Source organism: Pagrus pagrus, assembly GCF_965226575.1.
Source record: "Pagrus pagrus genome assembly, chromosome: 4".
Lineage (NCBI taxonomy): Eukaryota > Metazoa > Chordata > Actinopteri > Spariformes > Sparidae > Pagrus > Pagrus pagrus.
In genome coordinates, this window is record NC_140188.1 from 30,645,324 (window position 1) to 30,655,986 (window position 10,663).

The 10,663-nt window shown below is 43.2% G+C and overlaps 1 long non-coding RNA gene across 3 annotated transcripts in view; it reads right to left on the minus strand.

The window, feature by feature from the left end:
• Window positions 1-1,284: 1,284 nt before the first annotated feature.
• Window positions 1,285-10,663, minus strand: part of LOC311256104 — a 116,664-nt gene continuing 107,285 nt past the window's right edge. For 2 of the 3 annotated variants that reach the window (XR_014622443.1, XR_014622444.1), the window contains 2 exons: window positions 9,050-9,104; window positions 1,285-4,017 (listed from right to left, as the gene is read on the minus strand). This is a non-coding gene — a long non-coding RNA (uncharacterized lncRNA). Of the gene's footprint in view, window positions 4,018-9,049; window positions 9,105-9,911 lie in introns of all 3 variants that reach the window. The other variant, XR_014622445.1, reaches the window with a different exon arrangement.

Genomic DNA, 10,663 nt, shown 5'->3' on the forward strand with positions numbered 1-10,663 from the left:
CATGTGTCAGGAATCGCTTATCTTGACAGTTTTTTTTTTTTTTCTCCAACGACATTAAAGATCTGTACAGCCAAATGTAGACTGCACGATGTTGTACAGAGAGCAGCTCTGATGAAATAATAGAAGACGCCTGTCAAACGCATATAATGAACATCAGTTATTTGCATTACAATAATGACTTTCCATAATATGCTGAAAAATCGATTTTTGAAAAAGCAAGAGCTGTAAGTTTCTTCTTTTACAGGAGCTCTGATTGTTTATAAAGCAGTACAACTAGAGGACATGAGTGTTGTTTTTTCACACTTTGATGCAGTTATTAACCCTCATGCTGTATCAGCTACACTCTGCCTATATTCCTGTCATTATAACTATGGCAAATGTTAAACCAAAAGCTGACTATAACAAGTCCAGGCAAGACCTCCTGCAGTGTTGTAAGTAATTCTTGGAAGTGTGATGAATCACTGAGGAAGAGGAGGCAGGTTGAGGTTAGATGGACACCACAAAAAGTTGACACTTCATCGCTTAGCAATTTTTGGAATTAATGCCATGAATGGATTGGTTGCAGCATTGTGGAGCATGTGAGGGTGGAATTTTCCTCTAAATGTGAGCAATAGAAACTCAATTAGCATAATGCATGCTATAATATTAGCATGACAATGGCGTAATGCTCACTAAAATGTTAGCATAGGGCTATATTACACATAATAGTGTAAATGTGAATAAGCTTGGAGTATACTATCATGTGGCATAAGGTATGAAATATATTGTTAGCATGATGCCTTCTACTGCTCAGCACTTTGTACGCTAATATGTTAGCATGAGGCAGTATTTCCCAGAATAGTGGACACTAAAATGTAGGCTTGTAATATAGTGTCACAGTATTGTTGCATACAATCACTTCAAATACTTTGTATTAAAATGTCAGCATTGAGCCGACTGTCAGTTAGCACAGAACATGCTAAAGTGCTGCCATCAATATCATTTAGCACAATGTGTGCTATGTGTGACTGTACATGTAACAAGAAAACTTCATTTGATTTGACATTCACAGATACTTAACGGTTAGCATGGCACATCCTGCTATCAATATATGCTTACACAGCATAATGTGTACTAAAGTGTAAGCATAAACCTTGAAATGACTTAGCATTGTGAAAAAGTGATAGGGCAACTTGATAACAATAATTACTCCTGTCAAATCGTAGCATTCTTAATATGCTTTTCAGCCTATGATAAAGTGTTGGCACAGAACCATGTTAATTTCTTGAAATAATACAAAAGAAGGACATTTTTAATAAAACATTTTATTAGCATCAAAACATTTTAAAAGGCATAACTCTGGAAAGGCATCTTAATATCTCAGCACTGAAGCCACATTAACAAAAAATGATAATAGGCCTAATTTGGCTACAAGTCAGTGTGTGTGTATGTGTATAGCAGCTATATGTATGTACATGTCAAAATATCATGTACGCCACACAAATATATGAAGCCCATGCATGTGTATGGGCAGTCGAAGCTTGCTTCAGTGCGGCTGTCATATCCGTCGTCTCAGGTTCATGGACCATTCCTCGACATGTCCTGACCTGGTCTAATAGGCTGTAAGAGAGAGAAAGACAAAGCTGTTTCAGAAAGTACAGCACATACTGTATGTACAACACACCACAGTGGTACTACTGAAGTTTGGATTTCCTGTCCTCCTGTTGAAATCAATGTGAACACATGAAAAGCAATAAAAGTTGATTATAAGCCGAATGTCATACTTCAAGTAAAATTAGTATTTGGATTACTAGTTAAGTAGTTACAGTATTTACATAGGTCTAATTAGCATGACAAACACAAGTTAATAATGTATTATTGTGATATTGTAAGCCATTTCAGAGCCATACACAGATGCACGCATCCAATTTAAGATCATATGGACTAATTACTGCAAGCATAGTGAGACTAGTGAGAACTTGCTTGTCAACCAGCTGTATTAATGTCTTTATTTCGGTCCATTTACTGTGCGATGTCTTTGTGGTCAGCAGAGAGGATGTTGTAATATATCTTGGCAGCTCTGCAGAAACAAATATCACGCCAAAGAATTAATCTTGTTGAAACAGATTCAAGACTTAAAAAAGGTATAAAAATACCTCCACAGATAAAATATACAACATGCCTGTTTAGAAAAAATCCCACAACTCACTCAGAGCTTCTATTAATAACCATGACAGTTGAAAGAATTGACAATCATGTGAAACGACAGCATCAAGGCTTTATTTAGACACAACTGTAAGACGTCTCTATTTCAATACCATTCCTCTGAAGAGAACACTGCGCTTACTGTACCGCTCTCACATCAGTGCCATATTTATTGGAAGGGGGAAAAAAGTGTCATTATATGTTATATTGTAGTATGATATAATATCTAGTTATGATCTTTATAAAGTTAATAACAGCCAAAGCAAAATAGAAGTTAAATGTAGAAAACGCACATTAACTTTCCCTAAATTCTCTGCTGTCATACAGATCACATTATATAAAAGCAACATGATCATGAAGTCTACATGATCCATACACTTTAAATTCATAGCATATAGACTTATTTCATACACTATACAGTTAGGTTTGCCACACACATCAGCTCTGGTAATGATCTGCGGTAAGCACGCACATTGTGTTTCATCTGCAGTGACTTAATAAAAGAGATGCACGAAAACAAAAAAATCCTCCGTAAGTTGTAGATTTGAGGTTCACGTTGTAAAAGGAATGGAACATGCTAGTGACAAAACACTCTGACTAACACAGACAACACACAACATTCTGCGTAACTGAGGTGAACAATGCGTCATGATCTCACAGCTGGATATTCAAAATCAATCCTTATGAAGTGGAATTAATTTGGACTCATTTCAAAACATTAACATCGTGCAGCATATTGAAAAGTTACATGTAAAACATAGAACAGGTGAGCTGAAAGCCAGTTAGTAAAACAGTAACACATGAGATCAATGTGCTGAGAAGGTAAAACATGTTGGCACCGTGTGTTGTGTCCCAAATTGCAATACTGTACAGTGTAGTATTAAGATGTATAGACTAGAAGCACATAAAGTATGAAGTATTCTAGTTTTTACAGATTCTTTAAGATACTGTACATCTGCAGTGACACTTCAGTTCCCCTGGGCTGTTTGTCATGATTGATTAATCTGCCTTTTATTTTTTTTGACTAGCTTTGTCCATAAAATGAAAAAAAAAAATAGTGAAAAATGTCTTGTTTTGTCTGACCAACAGTCCCAAAACCAAAGATATTCAGTTTATAATCATGTATGACATAGAGCAACATGGAATCTTCACATTTGAGAAGCTGGAAACTTTGCTTAAAAAGTTAATTAAATGAAAATTTAAAAAAAGTTTTGAATTAATTTGGGTCACTCAACAAAATGATTAATCGGCTAATTGTTACAGCTCTTAACAAAAGATTCGGACCAAAAGGTACAATTTGTATAAAAACTCGCTGTTATTGGAGCCAACAGAAACAGAGAGCAGGTACGTAATTATTTAAACATTTTTGTAAATGACTCAGATACAGTCAAAGTCTCAGATTCTGTGAGATTTGTTGGTGTTATAATATCTTGTTCTGATCCAGCTGCTGCATGACAAGCCCATCATCATCAAAAAGATTAGAGATATAGTCCTTCAAAAACTTGCCAGCTCAGTTGAATAAAGAAATAGAAACCAACTTGGTTTCAAATCTCTTTCTGTGCAGACTCACAATAGCTGATCACATCTGCACAGCTTCCTCGTATCAAGGCTGTTGAGGCAGACAATTATCCAAAACGCTGAGCTCTTTTGCTTCAAAAACACCCAGAAAAGGTTTGCAGTTTTTTGGCTGACGTGGCAGTAAAGGGTTAAATGTTGATTCATCAGGGGATTTCCAGTGTGTCTTTAAATCCAGCGTGACCTGGAGCAGGACAACACTGACACCGAAGAGGAGACGGGCTCAGCCTCAGCCTCCGGACATCACTACCTGGATTTCTATTAGGTAGAGACAAAGGGAACAGTTTTAATGCAGGTGTTTGTATGTGTGTGTGTGTTTCTTTGTGTGTGCGTGTGTGTGTGTGTGTGTGTGTAACTGCTGACACATTGTTGGTGACATTAGTCTCTCTGATTAATGAGGTTAGTGTGTAGCCTGGTTAATCTGCTGGTGTGATCTGGCTGCACACAATCCCCAAGCTCCTTTAAACTGGCTTTAGTCAGGGTGGACCCACACACACACACACACACACACACACACACAGACACACACGCACACACACATACAGGCAAATCATGCTGAAAATGTACTCGTCCACCCGACTAGCACATTAAAAACTTCCAGATTGCAGACAAGACAGCATACAGTTTGGCAGCTGATACACAGACTGAGAGAAAAAAAACAACAAGAAAAACAATGAAAGCACTGGATCTGCCCCAAATCCTAAATCTCTCAAAGTCGGCCAAGATACAGTTCTGAGAAGCACATCAACAATTCCAGCTCTGTGGTGGATGAATACGCCCCAGGTGTGCCATTCCAAAAAGGACCTCCATGGTTTTCTGGTCATAGAAAGTGGGCATGAGCCCACGTGGAGCTGCGACGCCATCTTGTTTCACCGACAGACTGGGAGGAAGGGGTAGTGAACTCCTCTGCAGTGGGAAGAACTGCTAAACACACACACACACACAATCACACACGCACACTAACAGACATTACAGACATGCTGACAGATACTGTAGGAAGCAAGCACGCGCACACACACACGCTGACCAGCTCTGATTATTGATGAGTGTGCTTCTCCCGCCTGCAGCTGAGCCGAGACTGTGCGTTGAAGGGAGTGGCAGAAAAAACTGCAGAATGGTGACTGTAAACTCAGCACGGAGAGAAACCAGCCCTGCCGCCACAAAGGAACGTCTCGGCTTATCGCCAGCCGTCTGTCACCTCAATCGACGCTCTAGATGTGCGGATCAATCTCGCTGATCAATAATTTTGCTCTTTTTTTTTTATCCAATCAGGTTGATTTGTGACACGTTGTCTCGTGGCGCCTTGGGCGTAACCCTGCAGCAACCCGGCCCGACGTAACCTCCCTGCGTACACCTGAACTACTGCACTCCAGACTCCTTTAGGTCTTCCACTGGATGTCCCCTGCACCTTCCAGTCTACCTTAACAATGGTCCACCTTAAAAGGGATTTCATCAATCAACAGCTGTCTGCTGGCATTCTGACTCAACCGATACGGGAGTAGCAGATATTTTGAGCCACAAAAGCTGCATTTAGACAAGAACCGAAACTGAAATCTAGACGAGGAAATCTCTAGACGAGGAAAAGCCAGAGACATACTGGTGCAGGATCTCAGTAAGGAAGGTGTCATTACAGGTTTTACTGACTGACACACCTGACGCTGCTCAGGCTCCCAAAGAGTCACCACTTATTCAAAAAAGGAGATTAGCATTTGCGGCACATTTTTCTTAACTCTGTTGGAAATGTTAGGTCAGATCTGCTCACAGGCTTCCCAGCTGCGAACCGCAACATCTCCATCGTGTCAGGAGGCGACGACACTAATCGACGCATATCCTCTTTTGTATAAAAATTCAATCCACATTGGTGAAGCAGATTATCTAGGCGGGTATATGCCCTGCTCGGTCTGTCTGTCTGTCTGTCTATCCTCCATGTCTGCCTCAGCTATGGGGACACAGTGTACAGACAGTGTGCGGAGCAGTCGAACAATGGAGAGCAAGCCTGCAGCCCCTTTTTCGAGCTTACCGGCCAGACATTAACTGCTCCAGGTTAGTGTTTGTTCACTGGGCTGGACAAATAAAAAACGATTTTTAGGCAGAGCGTTGGCAGAAAAAGAAAGACACAGGGCTGACAGAGGTGTTACATAAGAGAATTGCTAAAGCAGCAGATTAGCAGCACAGAGGGGGTTCAAGTTATAATCCATGTTAGTTCATTAACAACCGGACGGAAGCATCTCCGGGAATCCACCAAGTCACGGTTGATGCACTGAGACACAATGAAGCATCTTTTGCAGCATCATATCCAGCTGTTGTGAGCTGAAAAAATGAGAGTGAAGGAGGGAAAATGATAAGTATATCTTTCAAGGTCAAGAGTGAAAACAAACTGTAATGCTTGTGATGTCAAAAAAAAAAGACATTAATTAATCGACATTAATGAAGCCTCAGGGTCACAGTGATGTCAGACGTCAGTCTAAGTCTCTGTTGCACACAAGAGATGCAATCTTTGAAGCCAAGCATGTCCAAATACGAATCTTACAATGTCATTACATAAAATCTAAGATAACAAACTGCAGAACATTTCAAATCAAAAAACAAGTTTTTCATATGCATCTATGTAGGGCTGCAGCACCCGGCACAACTTCTAATTCCAAAAATCTGAGATGTACAGCTGTACAGGATTTAGCATCTATTTAAATGAATAGAAGCATCCATGAAGAAGAGTTACCATCAATATTCATGCTACGCCCCATTAAAACCAGATATTAGCTACGGTGTGATTGGCCTAAGTCAAATATTGATGAATCGTGCTGTCAAAGAGCTGCTGTTAAAAAAAAATTGCTGCAATTGGCTCTCAGGAGAGCGACAGCCTCCTAAGAATAAACTGTGAGGTTCAGAGGAGGACGATATGCTCAGCTAACCCCTACACAACCAGTTGGAAGATTCGTAAGAGAAAATAACCTCGTGGCTCAAAGGAAATTGACGTGCACCCTGAAGAGCCGCCATGTGCTGCCTTGCTACTATAACCAGCCGAACTGTCATTCTAAGTCAGAGAGTTGGAGTCTTGCTACTATCGACGACACACCACGATCAAATCAACAGTTTCATATGCAGAAACACTTCACGCATGAATCATGGAGGGTGTCGATGGCGTCGTCTAGCGGCAAAAGGCGCCACAGGGTATCCTCAGTGGACATCACCGGCTGCACTGTGAGTGTGTTCTTGCTGCTGCCTTTTACATTCGTGTTAGCATGAGTGAGTGAGCTTTGACATCGCTGAGGGTTCACTGAGGTCAAGCACATAATGTACAGAGCTGTCATGGTCACGCTCTCAACATTACTCTGTGCTGCTCTCAAGTCATAAAGGTTCGTGCACACACACCGACAGCCAGGCTGCTGGAGAAACAAAGAGCCACCACACTGACAGATGCTTCTTTACTCAACAGTATCAACTGGTGTATGAGGAGGCTAATGCTATCACAGCAGCATAAAGCAGAAGTTTAGCTCTTTCTTTAGCAGCGCCTGCGGCAGCGCCTATTCGTTTCAGTCCGCAAGTGGCTCAGGATGCTAACAAGCATCGGGATCCAATCAGTATTCCACCTGAGGCTGGTTTGTAAAGGTACCTTTGATGATAATTATGCTACCGGATTGCTAAATAATTAGCTTAAATGCTCAACCTGCAAGTATTGAGTATTAGCCTGAGAATTCCTCTGAGGTGGGAAGTCGTTTAAATTAGCATGTAACATTAATCCTGTCCACTGAAAAGCAGAATAAAAGGCATTCAAGTGTCAGACCAAAATGCTACATTAGCATGGCACCATAATAAGTGCTTTATTTGTGAGCACACGAGCAGCATCACACTAAAGTTTGTCAATACCGACTGATGGTTCATGGTTAGATTCAGGCAAATCTCAAAGGCAAATAATTAGCGCAGCCCTCGTGCCAGTGGCCAATGCAGATACAATCAGGCCTCTGTTGCATTAAGAAGATAGCTTCCTGTCATCCATGTAGCTGCATGGCTCATCCTGCCTTAACTTTGTCACATGACCCCTAAAAACAGAATACATGCCACTACATCCTCTAAACCCGGAGATTTCACCAGTCTGTCAATAGTACCTACTTAATCCACATTTCATCATGTGTGATGGTGCGTGCTGCAGCAGACGGAAAACAGGTGACATGCAACATACAGCAGGGTGTGAGCTAAACTGAAAAGTGTGACACGGTGAGCGTATGGTGAACGCCTTAGCTCACTGCGCCATGGCCTTCCCCCTCTGATCGCCATTGTTCGCGGCAGGAACATGTGGGAGATAATGCTGGCCGTGCATCCCTCTCAGCTCCCGAGAGCCTAACCCGTGGACATGAAAGCACAACGTCACAAGTTAGGGTCTCAGGGACGGAGAGAGATGCATCTTCCCACGGACTCCTCTACCTCGTCATATAGCTGCTTTCAGCATTCAGGATTTTTCACTCTTTCTTTCTTTGCTATTAAATTCAAGAGAAATCTTGTTCCTTAACAAGAACGCGTCCACGTACTGAACCCGTCTTTAAGTCAACTGAGGACTCAGAGCGTCTGAGCATCTCTTGCATACAGAGCGAGCGCTGCCTCTTACAGACATGCAGCTACGCATCACACACACACACACACACACACACACACACACACACACACTCCTATAATACATGCATTAATTGAGCATGCTCATTGCAACCTCCACTGCCCCATATGTATCCGTGAACATACAACAAGTGCAAGCCTCAGCCAGACACAACATTGGCCAGCCTCCCCCCCAACTCTCTCTCTCTCTCACTCTTTCTCCCTCGCCCCCTCCCCCACCTCAGTTGAACAATACAGCACTTTGAAAAATGCCTCCTGCCATCAGGTACAGAGCTCGCTGTTGTACAGTACGCCTAAAGATCTCCCGCCGTCTCAGGGAAAATCAAAATCAGCCGATGATTGTTGATCATTACCGCAGACGTACAAGATAAAACGCCTGTGCGGATGCATCGATTACAGCATCGAAATCTGAAGCTGGGACCGCACAGCATCAAACAATCCCTCTGACATGATGACTTGCATGCTCGCCTGACCGCCACGTCTTTCACTGTTAATAAAACCGTTGAATTCATGCTTAATCATTGCTAGCGCAAATCCCCGTCCAGGCTGCACAGAGAAAAGACGATCCAGATAACAAAGCTCTACGGCTCCTTCATGCCACCATGGTGGTCTGAAGCTTAGGAAACAGATGGGGAGCTGAGAGGAAAGTGGAGAGGAAGAGTATTCGTTGGTATCGACTCACCCTCCCCTTCGGATCCAGGATGCCTTCTTCGCTCGTTGTTCTTCTCGCTGGCTTCCTGCTCAGGAGGGGAAGAAATGAGAGACAGAGAGAGAAAGAGAAAGCTCAGATTTAAACTTACAGCATGCCAACAAGATTCCACTTATTTTCAGAAGAAGAAGGGGCTTTTTTATCACGAAAAAGCAAAGCGCGGAAGAGGTCCATCCATCCGGCGAGCTGCTCGAAGGCATGCGAAATAAAATGGGAAGAGAACGACGGACGGAGACAAGAAAGAGAGGCATGAGGATGGGTGGTAGGACCGAGCCGGAATGAACCATGTGCACACTCTCTCTCCCTCTATCTCTCCGCTCTCCAGCTCTCTTTCACACACACACACACACACACACACTAACACACACACACACACACACACACACAGGGAGAGTGAGCAGGCCGGGGAGGAGAGTAGCGAGAGAGAGTCGGCGAGACGACCTTCTTCCCAGAAAACGAAACGCTGAAAGGAAGTGAGACTTAAAGGTTAGATAGAACAGGTAGACGGCAAGGGAAAGTGAGGGAGTGTGAGTGAGCGAGCGACAAAGAGAGTGAGAAAGAGCGATAGAGAGAGAGAGAGCTAAAATAAAAGCGAGCATCGAGCCGCGGAATCAGTGCTTGCAGCCAGGGCCACAGTGCCAGTGAGCATACCAGTATGCTGCCTCACCGAAGGGAGATGGTGGAGGGGGTGGCGGTGGGGGGGGTTGTTGGTGATGGTGGTGGTGGTGGTGGGGGTGGGTGGGCGGTGGGGGTTGTGGGGGCGCTCACACACATGCATTGCATACACTAAGTAGTGACACACTCATTTGCCTTCCCTCACACCCAAGCTACTTACTTTTTTATCCAAACCTGTAGGTCCAAGGCAGGTTGGCGAGGGAAACACACACACACACACACACACACACACACACACACACACACACACACACACACAGACACACACACTCACACTCACTCTCTTCTCTCTCTCACACACACACGCACACACACAAATCCAAGTTAAAGGACAAAACCAATGCGCCTGCTGATCTCTTGTCTCGCTCCTCTTTCTCTCTCCTCGCCCTTTTCCCTCGCATTGTTTTCTCTCTCTTTCAATCACATGCAGCGCTGGAAAGGAGGGAAGACAGGAAAAAAACATAACTCCCCCCCTCCTCTCCTTCTTCCCAATATTAGCACCCCACCTCTTTCACTCAATCTTTCTTTCACTCTGTCTTTTCCCCCCTCTGCCTCCTTTTTCTTTCCGTGTTGATCGGCACGAGGAAAAACATTTTTTTTCTTAAAAAAGGCAAAAAGGGGGAGAGAAATATCATCCATAATTTGCCTCACAGCTGTAATTGCTTACAGCCAGAGGCCCACTTTTCCTCTGTGTCAGACGAGTGAGAGAGAGGGAGAGAGAGAGAGAGAGAGGTGAGGAGGAGGGGGGAGGGAGGGAGGGAGATAGAGAGAAAGTAGTCCTCCTTTCGTTGTTTTTTCCACCTTGCCGTTGTCCGTTTTCCACCCATAAAACAAATCCTCTGTTCTCTTCTGCATGCATGCAAAAACAAAAATCCACTTTTCCAGTTTTTGCACTCTTTCATGCCTTTTCTT